Source organism: Staurois parvus, unplaced genomic scaffold (assembly GCF_062004578.1).
Source record: "Staurois parvus isolate SC_StPar_1 unplaced genomic scaffold, SC_StPar_1.0 ptg000566l, whole genome shotgun sequence".
NCBI classification, from domain to species: Eukaryota; Metazoa; Chordata; class Amphibia; order Anura; family Ranidae; genus Staurois; species Staurois parvus.
Window position 1 is genome coordinate 5899205 of NW_028318362.1, and position 22462 is coordinate 5921666.

The window sequence follows — 22462 nt, forward strand, 5'->3', positions numbered from 1 at the left end:
TATGGACTAAGACTGGAATTCCATTAAAGTTAATTTGCGTGTAAAGGCAGATGTCCCAATACTTTTGGCAATATAATGTATGTGCAACGGTTTAGATCAGGGGTCTCCTCACTTTTTAAACAAAAAGGCCAGTTTACTGTTCTTCAGGTTTAGGGGGGGGCAGACTGGCTGGTGGGAGAAGAAAATGTCCTGTTGTCAATGGGGGTAAGCAATACTTCATCACTGATTTAAATAGGAGTAGTGTCCCATTATTGGTATAAGTTGGAGGAATAGTGCCCCATTGTTGAAAGAATGGTGCCCCATCATTTGAATCAGTGTGAGGAAAAGTGCTCCACGGGCCAAATAAAGACAAGCAAAGGGCCGCAACAAGCCCCCTGACCACAGTTTGGAGACCACTGGTTTAGATGTAAATGAAGATTTGATGCAGGGTGTTTAAAAAAACATGTACTGTTCTTACTGATCTTTATTTTATAGTTGTAAATCTGCATGCGGGCCACCATATTTGCTCATTACATGCTTACTCTTTGCTTCCTGCTTTATAGTGCTACATCACAGTGATTTACTTGTCCTTCTTACTAAGTCAACTAAGTTATTGAAAATCAATCACTTCCTATATCTAGAGTAAGGTAAGGGAGAGCAGACATCGCTTAGAACCAGCCCCAGAGTCCAGCATGTTGGGTGTGTGAAGTGGCCTCAGTGCCACGCTAGCCACGCCCTTTGATGCATTTCATCCCACCCATCGGGGCTTGGTCACAGAGGCTGGATAAGAAAACACTTAAAATTGGGAAGTGACATCAAAAAAGACTTTAAAGCAACTTTCCCTGACCAGATTTTTTTTTTAAAGTTTCCTGAAAAATAAGATACTTAAAATGGATCTTCACCCTTTATATGAACTTGCATCCTCTCCACCGTGCACCCCCCTTCTGCAGCACATCCATCTTGTTTTGTTTTCTGTTTATCATTTTTTTAATTTGTTTCTTAGTTTTGGCCTGCCCCACATTCCTCCGTTATTCGCCTAGGAAAATGATGTTGATGCTCCCGAAGCCTCCTGGGATATGTGACTTTCATACCCCAGGAGGCACCGGGAACCCTGTATATCACCCTATTCACTTATAGAGGAGGAGGCAGTCCAAGCAGTGTGTCATCAGAAAACTGTGCCAGAACCTAAAACAGCCAGCACAGTCTTTTGATGAACTCACAGAGAAACATGGTAGCACGGTACCCAGTTGCAGCTGCTGAGAAGAGGACCTCGGTATGACGACACTGATCTGCTGCATGGGTGAGTATCCTTAATGTGCATAGCCAAGCATCAGATAAAAAGGTCAAGAAAAAAAAATAATGGGGGTGGCTTGAGGATGAAATTCCTTTTATGTACCTCTCTGGCAGCCCCAAATTCAGTCTTCATTCTCCTAAAGAGAGTCACCTGCTTAAGACTCGTAAGCACCTGACATCCCATAACCGGTTTCTCACTGAGGTCTGTGATTCCGTCCTCCAGCCTCTACATAATTTCAGGACACAGAAGTGATGTTGAAACCAGCAGATGGAACTGTAGAACACAGTGGGTGGTGGAAGCACACAACACATCCAACAGTGCCTGTAGAAGATGTATTGGACAGTATAGCTTTCCCAACAGTGAATATTTGAGTCAGCGCTTGCCAAAGAGTTATTAAGCATCTTCTTTAGCAGAAAACTTTTTAAATGTAATTTTCCCTTTAAAGTAAACCACTCCTCTGATATAATTTGCACTTGCTAGAAATACATGATACGTTTCCATTAAGTAATGAATTTTATACAACGGCATAACAAGAAATACCAATGAATATGGGTTTCAGTTTACCAATGAATATGGGTTTGCTTTTCACTATGGAATGCTGTAAAACAGAAATGACACAGGACCTCAGTGCTACAAGGCAGGAGTTCTAACCACTAAGTCATTCAGAAGAAACTAATAAAAATATCAGCCCCCAGATTCCTCCATGTTCAAAGTCTAAACATATTCTGGAGCCAGACAGACAGAACAAGTTTAAGAAGACATTTTAGTGTCTTCTGTTTTGTTGGGATTTCACCAGATAGAACATTCCTGTTTCTTGTATAACACTAACTGCATTTGATGTAACTAGAATGGACAGGTAAATGGAACTCCGTCTTACTATTCTGCCCCTAAGGAGAAAAGTAAATGGTTAGGAAATAATCGCAAACTGCTAAGGAAATCAATAAACAGCCACACAAATATCAGGCTCAGTATTTTATTCTTTACTTTCCTAACCATTCCATAAAGTATTCCTCTTCTCTTTCTGCTATTACTTTCCTCTGATTACAGAGGTCTAACTTCCATCATTAATAAAGATTATTTCAGCAGCACCTCCCTACATCTGGTTCTTTCTGGCCTACAGTTGTGTAACTGACATACCGAAGAATCATTTTTATTTTGTGTTGTTGGTACCTATTCTGTTTCTAAGCAAACATCAGTGTAGTTAACCCCAAGCAGTTAGTCTAAAGTCCTGGTGCCCAACCTGTGGCCCAAGGACCTCATGCAGCCGTTTGTTATATGATGTGCGGCCCTTAGACCTCAGCAGTCTGTAGTGGGAACATTGGTTAGGGTAACAGCATTGATCTCTACTAACCTCTTGTAACATGTTCCCAGGTTCATACTGCCATCTATAGCATATCCTCAGCCGAAAATTTAGCATTTCCACACTCTTTGACCCTCATTTCCTTTATCAGGTCTGCAGTATCTGACAGCTTTCTCAAGCATTACATAAATTGAACATTATGTGCAGCCCTTTGGTGATATTAGGGGCCAAAGTTGAGGCCCCCTATAGCTTATAAGTTGAAAGCCACTGGTCTAAAGGGCCATTTGAGAACTTCATACAACCAGGGCCAAGTTTCCATCATTGGGGACTGCAGTCACACAACCTTTGGCACCCAGTTACAACATCCATCTGCTAAGATCACTGCTTTTACACTAATTTTCACACATATTTTCTTTTTAACTGCTCCTAACTTGGCTTGGAATAGTATGACTGTTCATATAATAGATTACATGAGATGAGATGTGTTTTTACTTATCACAGGATTTATTAATGTTAATTGGGATGCAGTGGCTACACTGACGCAACTTCTGCACCCAGTTTGACAGCCGTGCACCCAAATTGGAAGCATCAGCAGCCTTAACCCCCCCCCTTCTTTTTTCCCTATGTTATGTAAAAACATAGTCATCCCTTTGCAGGTAAATACAGCCCTCACAAGGGTGCATGCTTAAAATACACCGGTGTGAGAAAGGCATGGCTTTACAGGAAAACTGCCTCTTTGACTATGTCTTCCATAGGTACAGGTCTACTGTATGGAATGGTGAGTTTTACATGAAGAGGCATGCTAATTAATTGTTCATGTAATATGAAAATAATTTTTCACCAAGTTTTGGTGCTTAAGCTCCCCCTTCCAGCACCTTTCACAAAGCAATACGGGAGCCTCTCTACCTGCTATATGATTAATTTAATATGTCCTAAGCATAGGTTCATATTAACAGCATTTAGGAATACATACAGTATGTACAGCTTTCAGAATTGTATTAAAACAAGAGCAGCATGAAAAGTAGTTTTCAATGTCATGTATGTCAAATGTATGTCATTAAATATAAATCTGTTAGTCTATCAAGAACTCTTTCACACACATATATATATATATATATATATATATATATATATATATATATATATATATATATATATACACACACATCTAAGGGGCGTTCAAGTAAAACTCAGACTTTTCATTTTACAGATATAAAAAGGGATGCTAGCATGGCGGTACTATACACAGTAGTAAGTGGCAAGTGTGTTATATTACTAATAGGCGGCACACATCTTGTCCGTTAATCAAGATGGCAGACAACAGCATTAGTGTGTGCATAGAACAGCATGTGGTGATGACGTTTCTTGTGAATGAAGGTGTAAAACCTGAAGATATCTACAGAATACTTCAAGCACAGTACAGTGATGAGAGACTCAGCTGCAGTAAGACATTTGAATGGTGTAAACGTTTCAAGGATGGCCAAACATCCCTCGGTGACAATTCCGGCTATGGTGGTTCCCAGCCCACAGCAGTTATTCCTGTGAACATTCAGCATGTGGAACGTTGAAATTGCACAAGAGACAAATCTTTTTGTGAGATCGGTGAACACAGTGATGATGAAGTGAAGCAAGCTGTCCTAGGATGGTTCAGGTGTACTGACAAATCTTTCAATACCAAAGCTTTCCAGGCATTAGTTAAATGCTGGGATAAGGGAATTAATGTAGCAGGGGAGAATGTTGAAAAATAAATGCAGTTTCCACTCCTTGAAATTTGTTTTTTTATTATATAAACTCAAAAGTCCCGGTTTGACCTGAACACCCCTCATGTATATATAATCATACATACATATGCATACACCACACCAATTACAATTTTAACACGTACCTTTTCACTCCATGCCCATAGGCCAACTCCAAGAAAGGCTATCCCCAAAAACTGAAAGAAATAAAGAACAGGGGGTTATTTTTTATATTTTGGGAACAAACACAAGTATTCCAACTGAGGAGTCTGTTGATCAAAGCTTCCACACAAGATTTACACTTTGTCAAACTCATAAGAAAGTTGTGTGAATCTTGGGTAAAATCATTGATAAATTGACCACTAAATATACCACAAGACCTTATTAGGATGGCCATTGAGCCATGTCCAAGAGATACAGCTTGCTGCTCAGTAACTGTATGAGTGTCTATCAGACCCATCACTCAACACAGTACAGGTAATCCCACTTAAGGCCTGGTTCACACATGAGTTTTTAGTGCATTTTGCAGAAATGCACTACAGTCTATTTAACATTATTTCCTATGGGACACGTTCACATCTATGCATTTTTCAGCCGCTGCATTCTTGGAAAGGATCAGGGACTTTTTAAATGCAAAATGGTGCTATTTTAGTGCAATAGACTTCAATGGATATGCCGCAGAAACGCATGCAGTGTGCAGCGCCTTTTTTATGTGTTTTGCATCTTTCACCTACATAACAAAAACGCAAGAAAAAAAAGCAAAGGGCATTAGAAAATGTGTGAAAAAAGAAGCTTGCAAAAAAAAAAAAAAAAAACACAAAATGCACTGCAAAAAGCACTGCAGAAATGGATCAAAAGCAAACTGCATAGGTGTGAACTAGGCCCTAGATGAATTCAAGAAATGTATTCCTTTGAACTATTTGTCCACCAATTCCAATATACATGTGTGTCATCTTTGTGGACCTGGCTTTATGCACAGAGCCACAGTCATACTAAAAAAGGAAAGGGTCCACCTAAAACTGTGAGGAAATAATTTATTTCTGTTTTATTTAGAATTTCACACATTTTTCCACTCCTGCCTGCAATATTATGCATGAAAAATATGAATATTTGAATGTGTCAAACATCAAGAGATCTATAAAGGTTCGCTTTCTGAGAAGCTAAAAAGCAGGGCTGAAAGATAAGGGGAGGAAGAAGCCTGGTGACATCAGTCTGCTAAGACTCCATTCATCTAGGATGTTTCACTATTCTGCCCACAATCTGAAAAAGCACTGTGAAAGTGTGAAAACGCATGATCGCATGTTCAGGTGCCATTCATTTTAATTTGAAACACCCTAGTGTGAATGGAGCCTAAGATGGAAGGCAACCTTCTATGATGAGCCTGGGAAAATATGGGTCAATGTTTTTATCTTGTATAGTATTATTTTATCTTATCACAATAAGTTATTTTGCACAGTATTTGTTAATTTCTGGGTGTTGTAGGATGTAATGTGGTTTGTCTACTTTCAGCAAAGAAAACCCTGGATGGGTCATGCACTTACTTGGCTCACTTCATTCATTCCTTAGGCTGTTCTGCACTTCTCTGGAATGCTAGTCATTTTTTTCAAGTTCAACTACTAGGCTACTCCATCCATAAAAGCACAGTGCATGGAAGAATCCCCCCACCTGTTGGGACATTGTATTCTAACTGCAGGACTCTCCACTGCCAGAATACAGTCATCAGTGGCTGCAGCTGCTGATCGACTAAAGTTTTCTAACATTTTAACAGAAGCCGAACTGACAATTTACAGCAGGACATCATGGGTATGTGTTTTACACACGCAAATGTAAATGCACATGTCAGGGGTGTCTATGCATGAAACATATCACCAACATGCTGCAGTGAGAGCAATAATTCTAGAGCCATTATTCACAGTTAACTTTAACCTGATGACCTGTAGGAGCTTTTAAAATGTCACCAATGGAAAATATAGGGTACCAAGTTTGTTGCCGTTTCATGGGTGCAAGTAGTTTTCAATGTTGAGCCTCTATTTACTTGGTGCAACCTCATCTTTCATATTTATAAAAAAAATGGATAATTTATTTTTGCTGGTGTGCACTAAAATACAAGTGTCAAATTGGCTCTCCAGCTGTCCCATGAGGCATTGCAAGATTGACAGTTACAATCACGAATCGCAAAGGCAGAGGCATGATGGGACTTGTAGTTTTGCTACAGCTGAAGGGCCGCCAGTTTGACACCCCTACCATAAAATTTACTTTACTGTAAAGTTGGAACTACCAAAATATTTAATGTTTAGGGGGTTAACTAATCTTCAGGCCTAAAATTATTTTTTAAACAAAAAAACTTAAAAACCGCTTTGGCAGCAAAGGGTTAAGAAAGAATAAATCAATTAATAGCTTTCGTGATTATTGGACAAGACAGCCCTTGCGACATTTTGCCTATCATTTCCAAGCCCACACCCAGCAACAATGGGCGATAACTCAGTATTCTGTATCAGTCTCCTGCAATACCTATGAGACAAGTTTGGGCTTTAACCTCACTGAATTATGCTAACAGAATGGATTACTAATACAAATGTCATTGCATAATATGAGTTCACGCTATAGCAGTTCTGCAAGCTACTCAAAGCCAGTTTTGTTTTTACACATCTCCCCAGACGCACAAATAGAATTACAATACAGAATGAGACACACCTTAATTACATGAGTTTAACTTTGCAAAGACAGATGTGAGTGGCAGGTTGGTAACAAAAGTATAAATCTAATTCATAATATGCAAAACACAAGAACTTTTGCTTAATTGCTTTACTGTAATGACTGGTACAATTTAAGCCATCTGTAAAAACGTAACAGCTTCTATTCCTAATAGTAGTTACATCAAGCCTTTACACTGAGAATCAGACCCCAAACATGGCAGAAAACAAACTGATTTTATTTAAAGTAAACTTGTGTCAAACATAAATGGATTAAACTAAAACCAAAAGTTAATCACATGTACAGTTGTGTTCAAAATAATAGCAGTCAGACATCACTAACCTGATCAATCACTGGTATTGGTAGAAATTATATTTCTACATGGCAAATAATTTACTAGCAGGTGTAGTAGAGTAATAGAAATCCAACAGACCCAACAGTCATGACATGCATGCTGCTGATTCTGTGTAACTGAATCACTAATTGAAAGGGGCATGTTCAAAATAATAGCAGTGTGGAGTTCTATTAGTGAGGTCATTCATTCTTTGAAAACCAGGTGGCAATTATTGCCCTTATTTAAGGAAGGAAGGCAGCAAATGTTGTACATGCTGGTTACAGTGCATTTCTCTCTGAAATTCTGAGGAAAACGGGTCATTCCAGACATTGTTCAGAAGAACAGGGTACCTTGATTAAAAAGTTGATTGGAGAGGGGAAAACATATAAAGAAGTGCAGAAAATGATAGGCTGCTCAGCTAAAATGATCGCAAATGCTTTAAAATGGCAACCAAAATCTGAAAAACGTGGAAGAAAGCAAAAAACTACTATTCGAATGGATAGAAGAATAGCCAAAATGGCAAGGACTCAGCCAACAATCAGCTCCTGGAAGATCAAAGGTCTAAAGTTACCTGTGAGTACTGTTACAATTACAAGACGCCTATGTGAAGCCAAGCTATCTGCAAGAAGCCCCCGCAAAGTCCCACTGTTGAAAAAAAAGACATGCTGAAGAGGTTACAATTTGCCAAACAGCACATTGACTGGCCTAAAGAGAAATGGCACAACATTTTGTGGACTGATGAAAGTAAGATTGCTCTTTTTGGGCCTAGTGGCCGGAGACAGTTTGTCAGACGACCCCCAAACACTGAATTCAAGCCACAGTACACTGTGAAGACAGTGAAGCATGGTTGCGCAAGCATCATGATATGGGGATGTTTCTCATACTACGGTGTTGGGCCTATTTATCGCATACCAGGGATCATGAATCAGTTTGAATACATCAGAATACTTGAAGAGGTCATGCTGCCTTATGCTGAAGAGGAAATGCCCTTGAAATGGGTGTTCCAACAAGACAACGACCCCAAACACACCAGTAAACGTGCAACATCTTGGTTCCAGACCAACAAGATTGACGTTATGGAGTGGCCAGCCAAATCCCCGGATCTTAGTCCAATAGAAAACTTGTGGGGTGACATCAAAAATGCAGTTTCTGAGGCAAAACCAAGAAATAGAGAAGAACTGTGGAATGTAGTCCAATCATCCTGGGCTGGAATACCTGTTCACAGGTGCCAGAAGTTGGTTGACTCCATGCAACACAGATGTACAGCAGTTCTCAGAAACAGTGCTTATACAACTAAATATTAATTAAGTGATTCAAAGGAAAGCAAAATCTTCAAACATTTTTCAGTTTATATAGTGAATGTTTGAGTTTGTAAAGAAGAATACAAACACTGCTATTTTTTTGAACAGTCTAATATTAACTTTTCTTCAATTTTTTTTAGAGGAACAACACAAATTTGATATATTTTTCTTCATGTTTTGATTTGGAATAGAATGTGTAGTGTTCCCAATGCATTTGTGTGTATGGAAATAAAAGCTATTAGAAGGATTTTGAGCTTTACTCACTTTTTTCAACACACTGCTATTATTTTGAACACAACTGTATGTGCAAACGTTTAGGAAATTCAGAGTATATCTAAACCCAAAGCCAAAAAAGAAATATATTGCAGCTTACTTGCCCTTGTTGTGGTGTCTGTTTCAATTTTCTTTTTTCAAGCTTCTTTAGCTTTATTTTCACCTTGTATTCCTACATATAATACACTTCCTTTCCTAGCCTAGGTGGCTACATCACTCCTCTACTGTATCTATAGAAGGAGCCGTTGTTGTCACCCTAGGCGGCTCTCCTTATATGGACTATTAACATGTTTTCATTTATTCATCCCCATTACATGGGGGGGGGCAGGATAACTGGTAGTTTCCAACAAATTGCTAGGAACGAAGGCATTCTTCAGTGCAGCTCAAAGGAAGTGAAAAGTGCTCTGCATTTCTAGAAACATCATCAGGTATTATTTGTAGTAGGTGTGTGGAATGGTTTCCTACTCCACTCTTCAGCCAAATCCTCCCACTCTGCCTCAAGTGCGAGGTGCAGGTGGCATACAGAGCCATCTGGATTCCAATCGAACAGTTTAAACACACCAGTTTATTAGAGCTGATAACCACAACAACAATCCTCCCCCAGGATCACTCCACTAACGCGTTTCGCCCACAGGGCTTACTAATAGGTATTATCTGTATTTTGCTGACAATATTTTTTTGCCAGGTGGGTAGAGGTAAAGTGTACACACTGCCTTGCAAATATTCTCTTTAAATTTAACCAACACCTCGGCTTTTTTTTATATATAGGTAATCTGGGGTCCTCAGGATCAGCAGGATCCACATTGGATCTGAGATTCAATGAATTAAACTGTTAATTTGTTATCAACACCAAATATGAGTAGGGTAAGTTTGGGAATAATATACTGGCTATTACAGTAAAATTGTAATGATATAAATGATGTTATAGCTCATCACCTTAAAAAAAGGGTGCTCATTCCTCATATAAGGATATTGGTGACGCCATGCTAGCAATTCCTTTAAGTCCCAGTGATCAACCAAGCATACTAGCCCACTCAATTATAGACTAAAATAGAAAGCCATTTTTCAATCTTGCAACACCGTTTTAGGTTTGTTAACACTCATCAGTGCAATATATGAAATTGGTGATCTAAGCTCCAAGTATATCAGCAGAGAGCTTTTTGACTCCTATTGGCCCCTCACCACAGTCTGCCATAACTTAAAAGGCAGAGATCGGCACCCCAAGCTTTATACATGAATTGTGTTCCACTGAAGAAAAGAAGAATAGGAAAGATGAATTAACAGCCCTGAACATTGAACTCTATTCATAGGCATACAGCGTCTTTGAAACGGGTCATTGTTGCTGATATTCTCTACTTTGGAACTACTGCGTACTGCAAAGTTTTGACTTGAGCATTTCCCCTTCAAGGATGTGGAAAAAGCTGGGAACATTTTTAGACATTAAAACCACTGGCGTGAGACTTTAGTCATGTAATTCTGCAGTTTATTAGCTTCTCCTCCTGCCAAAAGTAAATATCTCAAAGGCTTCCACAGAACATAAAATACTAACTCATACAGTAAACAAAAGAGCACAATAAACAGTGTGATTTCATAAATATCACCTAATGCCAATTGGCATTTAGAATATTTTTACAGCAAGTAAATTTGGTAGCAGTTTAAAAAAGACAGAAAAAGGAAAACTCGTACTTGAATCTAGGGAGAGAAAATTACTTTAGTTAGTCCCCTACATACGAACATTCAACTTGCGAACTTTAAAAAATGCAAACATGTCCAATTGTTTAAAGCAGGGCACTCATTTTTTTTTTTGTTCAACCTAGCAGGCTGAATGAAAAAAAAAAAACACAAGTAATGTTGCTACAGTGATCTCCCCCACAGCCATTGTCTTCAAGTGCTGATCTTTGTTGGACTTACGAACAAGTTGGACTTACAAATGAGCTCATGGAATGGAATTTGATCGCAAATAGGGGGCTTACTGTAATGACTTGCAGTTAAATTCCATTTATTTAACATGCAATGAATGATCATTCCTTTTTAGAGAATGAATAAACGAAAGTGAACCACAGTAAGACAGTCCTGGTGTCAGCTCATCTTGGGGGTGGGACAGACTTCGTGTTTTCCTTGATCAGGACATTTGACCCTACCCATAGCCTTTCTCAACCAGGATTCCATGAAAGCTTGTATATCCTCCAAAGGTTGCTAGGGGTTTCTTGAGAAATACACAGTTTATGTCTTTCAGATAATTAGCCACTGACAACAATGATCTTTTTAGCTATTTTCAAAAAAAATAAAATGTTCCCAATGACCACAAATGTAAGGAGCATTCTTCCCAGTGGCCATCACATGAAATGTACAGTAAGTTGTTGATGTAGTCATTATTAGCAGGGATTCCTTGGGACCAAGATGTTATATCAGGGGTTCCTCCAACTTACAAAGGTTTAAAAAGGCAGCAATAGATGGCCACATAATACAGGTGAAATGGCCAAACTGGAAGACTTATCCATTGTGTATGGGTATTTCTGCCTATCAGCTGGCATGCCCTAATTTCCTTCTATTCCTTAAAGCCGGAGCAAACAGATTATTACACACATGAAATACATATAAACTCTTTTATCTATCAAATGATCTGTATTTCTGCCCAGCCAGTTTGGAGATTTACATAGCCTTGTCAAGCACAATACCTAAATTCTCTGCAGGAAGTAGGCAACGCAAGTAGGCAACACTTACAGGACACCCATCCTGTGAATAGACCATGAAGAAGACTCAGAAGACTGATGAGCTCATTTCTCTTTCACTCTGCTCCCTCCAATCAGCATGTTCATTGTTAGATCATGAGCACTGCAGAACAACTGCCTGGCTCCTTGTGCTGCTTCTACCTCTGCCAGTCTGAGTTCTAGTTTACAGAGTACACACGAGGCAGATAACCTATTCAAATTCAGGTACTGCTTTTATTTAAAAAAAAAAATGTTATGTATTCATTAAGTATTGAAGTAGAACGAAAGGCAAAACTTTTTTTAGCGTAAGGGAGGGTAAAACCTTCCCCCCATTGGGGACATTTACCTTCACTTATTGTCCCATAGCTAAAACAGGAAGTTAGAAGAAATCCTTTCAAAGTGCAAGAGTGCAGGGTGTCACCAGAACTACTGTCTCAAGTGTAAGATTTCCCATCTATTCCTATCCTAGTGACTACACAAAATTGGAGATTTTCTTTCACTTTCAATCTTGGTGATAACAGTAAACAGGACAAACATAGATGTTGAACATTCCCAATGGGGGCGCAGACAGCAATAAAAACCTAACCATTCTATCCAAACATAAAAAATAAAGGTTTTGTCTATAGTTACAGTATTCCTTTATGATTACAGAGCTGACTTCATTTATGGTTTCTATATCTTCCTGGAGTTCAGCTTTAACTGATAACACATGTACTATGATTACACAGTTACATCATATGTGGGTTATCTTCTCTTCCCATATGAAACAACTTTACAGGCTTCTGTAAGTGCTGTAGTTAGGTTTTCAGAATTTTACTAATTAAGTACTAACTCAATGACCAGGAATACTACCTGCAGTGAAACTGTACACTTCTCAGTTAGTGTGTTTCCTCCAGATGCTCTAGTTTCCTCCAATAAGTGAAGAGCATACTGGTGGGAGACCAAACTTGTTCTAGAGAATGTACGAGTGTCCCTTTAGAAGGATAATACGGACATTATGCAAGACGGTCTTTCATGGGAAGACTATTATTAACGCATCAATGTACGCTATAAAGATATATACAGTATATGTGTTTGCCATACATTAATACATTATTTTAAAAAACCATAATCAACTCTTCTTAAGGAAATTAAGAATGCTGAGTTTTCAGAATAGCTGATAAATTGTACATTTTGTTTTCAAAAAGCAGAACAAAATGTTTGAAAATCTTCTAAGTCTAGCTGTCTTTTATGTGCTGAGTTTTCCCCAGTGTCCAATAATTGTCTACAAGACCTTTTAAACAGCTGTCAGTAAAGGTACAGTGACTGACTGTCATTCCTTTGATTTGTCAGCCAACGACTTTGTTTTTAGTAACCAGCACTGTGATACCACCTAGAATGGCACCATAGCAACAGAGAAATCAATCAAGTAAAAATGACAGTTTTGATACAGCTCATGCGGATGCATGCATAGGCTTCATTGTCAACAGTATCAGAAAAGACAATAACAGTTAAATCTCTAATATGAAAGCATTCCACACTGGGCAAATGAAAACCTTTTCTACATTATTTATGTCTACCCATGTACAACTGTTTTCCGGCCCAATGAAGTGACAGCACTCCATGGTACAGATGAAATGTTGGACATTTCAAGAATGCACCAGACTGGCTGTATAAGTCCTGTCCGTTTCTCTAATGTGAGGAGGGAGGGGAGGGCAGGGTTATCCTATTCTACATATAGTTATTCTACTACATCATACATAAGATATAAGATGGGGTAGATCATTATCCCACTACACCATACATAAGATATAAAATGGGGTAGATAACTAACCTGCTATACAAGATATAGGTAGATGTTTATCCTACTACACTATACATAAGATATAGGATATAGCTATTTACCCTACTACATGATACATACAATATAAAATGGGGTAGATAGCTATCCTGCTTCACCATAGATATTATATAAAATTGGGTGGATAGTAACCCTGCTTCAGCATAGATATGATATAAAATTGGGTAGATAGTTACCCTGCTTCACCATAGATATAATATAAGATGGGATAGATCGTTATCCCACTATACCATACATAAGATATAAAATTGGGTAGATAACTAACCTGCTATACTGTATACAAGAAATAGGTAGATGTTTATCCTACTACACCATACATAAGATATAGGATATAGCCATTTACCCTACTATTATCATTATTATTATACAGTATTTATAAAGCGCCAACAGTTCGCTCAGTACAATAACAATACAATGTGATACAGGAGGGGTTCGAGGGCCCTGCTCCTTCGAGCTTACAATCTAGGAGGGAGGGGATAGTGGTACAGGAGGAGATAGCTGTGGGGGATGGGGTGGTAGGAGGAGTGGACTAGGTCAGCAATTAGCAGGGGGTGGGGTAGGCTTCCCTGAAGAGGTGGGTTTTCAGGGTGCGCCTAAAGAATGGAGAGTAGGTGATAGTCTGATGGATTGGGGTAGAGAGTTCCAGAGGATGGGTGACGCCTTGGAGAAATCCTGGAGGCGTGCATGGGAGGAGGAGACCAGGGAACTAGAGAGAAGGAGGTCTTGTGAGGAGCGGAGTGTGCGTGTTGGGTGGTACTTGGCTATTAGGTCGGTGATGTAATTTGGGGAAGTATGATGGACAGCTTTGTACGTCAGTGTTAGGATTTTGAATTTGATCCGTTGTGCAATCAATAGCCAGTGGAGGGATTGGCAGAGGGGGGTGGAGGAAACGGAGCGGTTGGTAAGGTGAATGAGTCTGGCTGCCATATTCAGGATCTACTGAAGCGGGGATAGCCTGTGGCGAGGCAGGCCAGTGAGGAGGGAGTTGCAGTAGTCTAGTCATGATATGATGAGGGAGTGGATGAGCTGTTTAGTGGTTTCTGGGGTTAGGAACGTGCGGATTTTGCAATGTTGTGGAGGTTGAGTCTGCAGGAGTTTGTTAATGATTGGACTTGGGGCTGGAAAGATAGATTGGAGTCAAGAATGACACCAAGTACTCTGGCCTGTGAGGCGGGCCTGATAGTGGCATTGTTGGACATGATGGAGAAGTCAATGGGGGTGGTGTGCGGACTGGGGGGAAGACTAGGAGCTCGGTTTTGGAAAGGTTCAGTTTAAGGAAGTGGAGCAACATCCAATCTGATATGTCGTTTAGTAGCTTTGTGATTCGGGCGGAGACTGAGGGGCGAGGGGTTGAGAGATAGATTTGTGTGTCCTCGGCATATAGGTGGTAGTTGAAGCCGTGAGAGTGTATGAGTTGGCCAAGGGAGGAGGTGTAGATGGAGAAGAGAAGGGGCCCGAGGATGGAGCCTTGATGGACCCCAACAGAGAGGGGGAGTGAGGGGGAGGTGGTAGCGTTATAGGTAACGCTGAAGGAGCGTTGTGATAGGTAGGACAAGAGCCAGGAGAGAGCGGAATCTCTGAGGCCGAGGGAGTGTAGTTTTTTGAGGAGGAGCGGGTGGTCGACTGTGTTGAAGGCCGCGGAGAGGTCGAGGGGTAGGAGCACTGAATAGTGGCCATTAGCTTTGGCGGTTAGAAGGTCGTTGGAGAGTTTGAGTAAGGCAGTTTCGGTGGAGTGTAGGGGATGGAAGCCGGACTGTAGGGGATCGAGGAGGTTGTTGTCATTGAGGTGAGAGCTTAGGCGATTGTAGACTAAGCGCGCAAGGAGTTTGGATGTGAATGGGAGCAGGGAGATGGGTCTGAGGTTGTTCGGGTCATTGGGGTCCAGGGAGGGCTTTTTAAGTATGGGAGTGATGTGCGCGTGCTTCAGAGGGGAGGGGAATGCGCCGGAAGAGAGGGAGAGATTAAAGATGTGGATGAGGGAGCATAGGATGGAGGGGAGGGAGGTCATAGGAGTTGTGAAGGGATAGGTTTGAGGAGGCAGGTGGTGAGGCGGGCATCAGAGAAGACCTTGGTGACCTCCTCGATGGTAATATGGTCGAAGATGTGGAGTGTTGAGGGGGCTTCAGTGTAAGGAATGTTAGGTGGGGTGGAGGTCAGAGCAGTAGTGAGGCCGAGGGAGAGGGGTGATGAGGGGGTAGCTGTGTGAGAGGGGACGGGTTTGGAGGGAGTTTGAGCAGCGGCGATGTCCCTGCGAATTGTGTCAATCTTGTCTTTGAAGTGATTGGCAATCTCAAGGGCGGTGAGTGAGATGCTGGTTGGAGGTGGGGGCGGAGAAAGCAGAGAGGTAAAGGTGGAGAAGAGTCGGCGAGGATTGAAGGAGAGGGTCTTGATGAGAGTCAGGAAGTAGGCTTGTTTGGCAGCGTGGAGGGAGGAGGTGTAGGTGTGGAAGGCAGATTTATAGCGGGTGAAGGCCATCGGAGTGGGTGGTGGATTGTATGCACTGTGCAAGTGCAAAAGAGGAGGTTAAGTGGAGAAGTTGGGATGTGGCCGGGTTGTCGATGTTGACAGGGATGTTTAAATCCACAAGGATGATGGTGGGTAGCTCGGAGGAGAGAAAGAAGGGTAGCCAGGCGGAAAAGTCATCAAGGAAGCGGGATACGGGTCCAGGAGGCCGGTAGATTACGGCAATCTTCAGGGGGGTTGGGGAGAATAGTCGAATGCAGTGGACCCAAAGGAGGAGAATGATAGAGGGGGGGTTTGGGAGGACTCGGAAGGTGCTCTGCGGTGACAGGAGTAGACCAACCCCACACCTTTACGACCATTGGGTCTGGCTGAGTGGGTCCAGATGAGACCTCCATAGGAGAGTGCAGCAGGGGAGGTAGAGTCAGTGGCCTGGATCCAGGTTTCTGTGATCGCTAGGAGGTTGAGGGAGCGGGAAACAAAGAGGTCGTGAATGGCGGTGAGCTTGTTGCACACCGAGCGGGCATTCAAGAGTGCACACGAAAACGGGAGGGGTGGTTTTATGGAGAAGGGGGACAGATACTAGGTTGAGGGGGTTGCGGCAGGACCTGGAAGCGGGAGGGTGCTGTGTGGGTGAGCGAGATGGTGGAGGGCTAGGGTTTGGGGAGATGTCCCCTGTGGTTAGGAGGAGAAGAAGGGTGAGAAAGGTGGCATGGGAGCGGGATGTGCAGGAGCGTGTAAGTCTACTACATGATACATACAATATAAAATGGGGTAGATAGTTACCCTGCTTCACCATAGATATTATATAAAATTAGGTAGATAGTTATCCTGCTTCACCATAGATATGATAGAAAATGGGGTAGATAGTTACCCTGCTTCACCATAGATATGATATAAAATTGGGTAGATAATTACCCTGCTTCACCATAGATATGATATAAGATGGGGTAGATAGGTACCCTGCTTCACCATAGATAAGATATAAGATGGGGTAGATAGTTACCCTGCTTCACCATAGATATGATATAAAATGGGGTAGATAGTTACCCTGCTTCACCATAGATATGATATAAAATTGGGTAGATAGTTACCCTGCTTCAACATAGATATGATATAAGATGGGGTAGATAATTACCCTACTACACCATACATAGGATAAAAGATGTGGTAGATATTTACCCTATTACACCGTAAATATACAAACATCAATTTTAACATTTCCTCTGATGCAGTCGGTTGTTGCAGGCAAAAGAGATCGGGCAATTTGTTACCTGGGCCACACTTTGCCTCATGGAGATATTATCTATTGAGAACTGATAGATATTAAAACGCATCCTGCCATTGGTTGTAGGTCAATGTCCTTGGCCCTGTGTATCTGAACTCCATAACTTGAAGGGCTATTCAGCTATGTTTTGCCATAAAGTGTATACATACATATATACTTAAACATAGTTACATAGTCTTGTTAAAAAACGGCCATCCAGTTCAACCATATACACATGATCATAGCTTTGAAAATAAACATTAATAGATGATAAAGGATTCTTAGAGCACTATAAGTTTCCTAAAGAGGCAGCACAGCTGTTGTTACCTTCTTTCATGCACTCATTTTTTTTTATCAGAGTGAGCCATTCACATGAAGAAAATGTGATAGGGTTGAAAGTTCACTTGTGTTTGTAAACTTTTGTTTGACCAAGTGAGCACTGTTAACAGGATTTTTTTTTTTATACAAAAAAAGGACGAAATACCATAGAAAATGTGAAAGAAGCCTAAAGCTGACTTAAAAGGAGAATGCAGAAATTTAATATTTCATATTTCATATTTCCCTAGTTTGAAAGAAAACTTTTTTTTTATTTTACTTCTAACCATAAATAAAACATATTTTTAAACCACAGTTTACTCCCTTCAAAACAACAAAAAATACTTGATATATTCTCTACGTGTTTCCTGGGTTACTGTATATTATGGTAGAGCCTACAAACCATATAATTGTATGATGCTACGTGTCATAAACATTTTCAGTTTGATCGTAGTGTGTCATGACTTGAAAGGCTGGAAACCACTCAAGTTAGCTATAAAATATGTATGCTTTGTCAGACTTCAGCTGGGTGTCTTTTTTACCTACATGCCAGGCAATGTTCTGGTACAAGTGCCAAAACAAAATTATATAGCGGGTGTGATCTCTTAAACTAGAGAAGCATAAGGTTCAGATCAGCTTAATAAAAACAAAAAACCTTCATATCTGGCTCAGCTCTGCAAGGTACTCAGCATGAGTATTTTCAAGGAATGATTTGATGGCTTTAATTTACTGTTTATATCATTATGTTTGCAAGGAGGTTTTCAAAAATAGAAAAGCATATTTCAAGTGCTTTCAGGCATCAAGGAAGAGTATGGCTAATTATTTTCTGATTCAAATTCAGAAAGCGCAGGTTCACATACTGTTCCAGTAAGAAGAAAAAGCATTTCTCGCAGTTATCCTGCCGCAACCTCTGGAATATACAGTAAAATGAAGATTCACTCCTCCACTATGTAAACACACTTAAAAATAGAGGTAAAATGAGAAAGTGCTGTGTGCTGGGTGGCCACCTTAGTACTGCAAATTCGTCTTCCCCCACTTTATAGCCTACCGGCCTGCAGATTCATTCTAGCAGCACTTGTCCAATCACTTTAGCTCCAAATTGAAAATCATTCATTGAGATGCATGCAGGGGGCACAGCCTACCTACGCAGTTCCTTAGTTTTTCATCTACGTACTGCTGTAGTGCACCAGCCCAGCCTGTACTTTTTTAATTAGCAATTTGGTGACAGGAGAAACAGTGCTGATGATGCAGGAGAGATATATCGAAACACACGCTACAGGCTCCTTGCTGCCTCCATTATACAGAAAGCTTGATGAAAAAAAAATATATCATAGCCATTAATCATGCTGCAAAAATAGGAAGAGACAGACCAGCCGCCACGCTCATCACGCAGCCTGAATGGTTAGAAGGTAAAAGCAGACTCAGCTCGATTCATCCAAGCCATGGCCCCAACATGTTTCGTCCCTGTAGGGGCATGCCCTGTAGGGGCATGTCCTGGATGAATCAAGCTGAGGCTGCTTTTACCTGCTAGCCACTCGGGCCAGGCTATCTCTTACTTTTTCTACAGCATGCTTTGGGTCTGGACGAACCTTTCTCATCATGCAGCCTCACTAGTCAGCAGCATACAATTCATTGGAGCTTGTTAGACTAAGTGGGGGCCACTAAGCTTTTATTGTAGGTCATAGCCATCAATCAGACTAATCTGTCTTGGATGACTGAATCCCACTGCCAATACAAGTAGACAAAGAAAGTTACATAAAAAAGACTCAGGAAGTACACTCCCAGTGACCCTGTGAGGCACTTTCTAGATTCTTGCTGCATATATCTATTAACTTCGATAAGTAGTATTTCAGATTAATATACTGAGCACAATCAAATAAACATTCTCCGGTAAATTATTTGTTAAAACTCCCATCCCAGCAACTTTCCATGCTGCTGGCTCCTATTCTCTCAGTACGGCTTCCCTGAACTTCCAGTCTTCACAGAAAGGAGTTAACAATTGCCAGTGCAGTCTCCTGTCAGTATGTTAGTTTGGAGAAGGGAAGAGGAGGAGGAAGGAGAGGCTGAATACCTTGTCATCCTGTCATCCTAGGCTACAGAGCTGTTTGTTCCTATTCATACACACAGTGCACGGAGAAACAACTGTAGTCCCTACATGCAAAGGTGGCTCCATAGGAGAAAGAAGCCACTCTGAAATGGGAAACCTTGTCCTCATGGCACCAGCTTATATTGGAACATAGACAAGGAAAAAAAAGATAAAAATACTGCATAAACAGTGATAAATTCATCTGCTGAAACTGCTTAAAAAAATGAAATGTTAATATTACTTTAGAGTAAGTTGGGTGATCTTTCTGACTTCACCAAGGTTGCAATGGTAAACTGATTGTGTTAGTAGCTCACTGATTGATTTCACTAGTTGCTTGGAATTGTTCTCTAATTTGCTGTGTTTCCTTAACATGTTGGTCCATGGTACCTACTTTACTATTCATTGTTCTTACTGGAAACATGTGTGCCAACTTTTTTTCTTCCACCAGTACCCATGCCAAGTCCTTAGATAAATGCTTCCAAACCAGGGTTCCTCCTAAAGTTGCTAAGAATTATTTGAGCAATGAGCAATAGTGGATTGATCTCCTACCTACATTAACCACCAATGCAAGTTCACAATTTTCCACTAACAACCATACCAAGGGGTCATACTTCAACACTAACCACTAATGTTATGGGACACCACAACTTTTACTGTCTTCCTTTTTTTTGTACTTATTGTTTATTTCATGATTACTGAAAAATATTTTTGTAGGGTTTTGTATCAAAATTATCTGCTCTTGCTGATTTTTATTCTCTTACAATGTGCCTTTGAACTTTGTAGAAAATTTGACTGCTCCAAGAGAGTCAATTCCGTAGCACAGCCTTATGTCTCCTCAGACATCATAGCCCTCTTTTTCTAGGGGTGTCCAAATGATGTCTATGCTGACCCAACTCTATCTCTCCTCCTTTAACATTCCCACAGAACCTTTTATATGGCTACTGGAGGAGCAGGTAGAAGTTCAATAATGGTCACTTAAGTGACATCTCTGAGCCTGCTTGGGCTGCTGACATAACATCCAAGATGCCTCCACCAAGCAGCAGTTTCAGGACTTTTGGGTGTCTACACAAGAGAAGCTTTTAAATGTAACTAACAGCATAAAATGTGTCAAAATCACATATACTCTCATGGGAAATATTTTACTGAAACAGAAGTCTGCCAATAGGGCAGGGCTTAAAATTTCAAGTCCTGAGCTACTAGCCAGGCCTTAAGAGTTACTCGCCACCAACAAACACACACAAAGAGAGACACCTGTACACACAGACATGTACATACACACACAGAGACACATATACACACACACACACATACAGACACATGTATATACACAAAGGCACATACAGACATGCATACACACAGATACATGTACATACACAGAAATACACATGCATAGACACATGTACACAAAGACACATGTACATACATACACAGACACATGTACATCATTGGTGTCAGTGTGGGGAGGGGGGAAATAGTGCCCCATTATTGGTGTCAGTGGGGGGGGGGGATAGTGCCCCATCATTGGTGTCAGTGGGGGGGAACAGTGTCCCACCATTGGTGTCAGTGGGGGGAGGAATACTGCCCCATTGTTGGTGTCAGTGGAGGGAGGAATAGTGCCCCATCGTTGGTGTGAGTGGGGGGAGGAATAGTGCCCCATCGTTGGTGTCAGTGGGGGGAGGAATTGGCGAGCAGGAGGGTGGAAATTTCAAGGCCCGCAATAGGGCCTCAATAAAGTAAACCTGTGCTTTGCCCAGTTGAGTCCATCCCACATGACATATTAATAAAAAAGTGCTGTGCAACACAAAATTATAATACAATAAATTGGGCAGTGATGTAACAAGCATACAGTGAAAATAATAAAAGTGCAAAATAAACTCCCAAAAAAGGAAAAATATCCCCACAATGTGAGTCCACAATTACAAAAAGTAGATTGATTTTGTTTGTAGTGCGAATACAAAACAAAGATAATTCTCCTCAAACTGAAACCATGTCACCAATGTATTTCTCCACCGTGTGCTATGTTAAACACTGGAGAAGTCAAACATCGCTTGATACTGATCCAGTTGAATGAGATTATGTTATTGAGCGTAGTCATTATTACCCTTGGGGTCTGCCAGTCCCCTCTGACTTTCAAATACAATCAAAAGAAAGCACCAAAGGAACCACATAGTGTAAAAGCCATTCAAAAATATTTAAGTTAAAAGGCCAATTGGTACTCACATATTGTAAATACAACAGTGCTGTAAAAACAGAAGCCAGTCCAGGGATGTGCAGACTTCCCAGTGCGTGGTGATTTCATGAACATCGGTCCCATCCTATGTGTTTAGTCACAAACGAAGTCTTCATAGCACAGTAAGCGTGTTTGACATAGCATGTGGTAGAGGAATGCATTGGTGACATGGTTTCACAGTTTGAGGAGTTTTATCTTTTTGTATCTACATGAGGAACACACTGCAGATTAAATCTACGTTTTGTGATTGTGGACACTGTGACGGGAGTGATTTTTGGGGGTGGGGGGACCCCTGGGTCAGCTCATGTTCCCTTCATTATGTTTAACCCACCCTGTGCCTGTTAAGGGGCACAGGGTGTGATAATGAATGTCATAGTCTTGTGCATTGGTGTGGGGGATTGTTCTCTGCCATGTGGCTGTCCATTGTTCTCTGCCATGTACTGCATCCCAATGTTCTGTGTCTTGGATGGGTAGGGGGTGTTTCCTGTAGACCTTCCCACTGATGGGGCGGGCTGATGATATGTTTCCTGTTCCTGGTTGTGTTTCCCCGCCCTGTGTATATATCTTGTGTTTGTGTAAAAATAATGGAGTTGACTTCCTGTATTAAGAAGAGTCGGGTGCTGTCTTATTTTCCTGCAT

General features: G+C 40.9%; 1 protein-coding gene across 1 annotated transcript in view; it reads right to left on the reverse strand.

Annotated features, from left to right (window-relative positions):
* Positions 1-4578, reverse strand: part of TSPAN5 (tetraspanin 5) — an 83621-nt gene extending 79043 nt beyond the window's left edge. Inside the window, exon 1 of the mRNA XM_089691645.1 lies at positions 4459-4578. The gene's annotated coding sequence lies outside the window, so the exon portion shown is untranslated. The remainder of the gene's footprint in view (positions 1-4458) is intronic.
* Positions 4579-22462: the final 17884 nt, after the last annotated feature.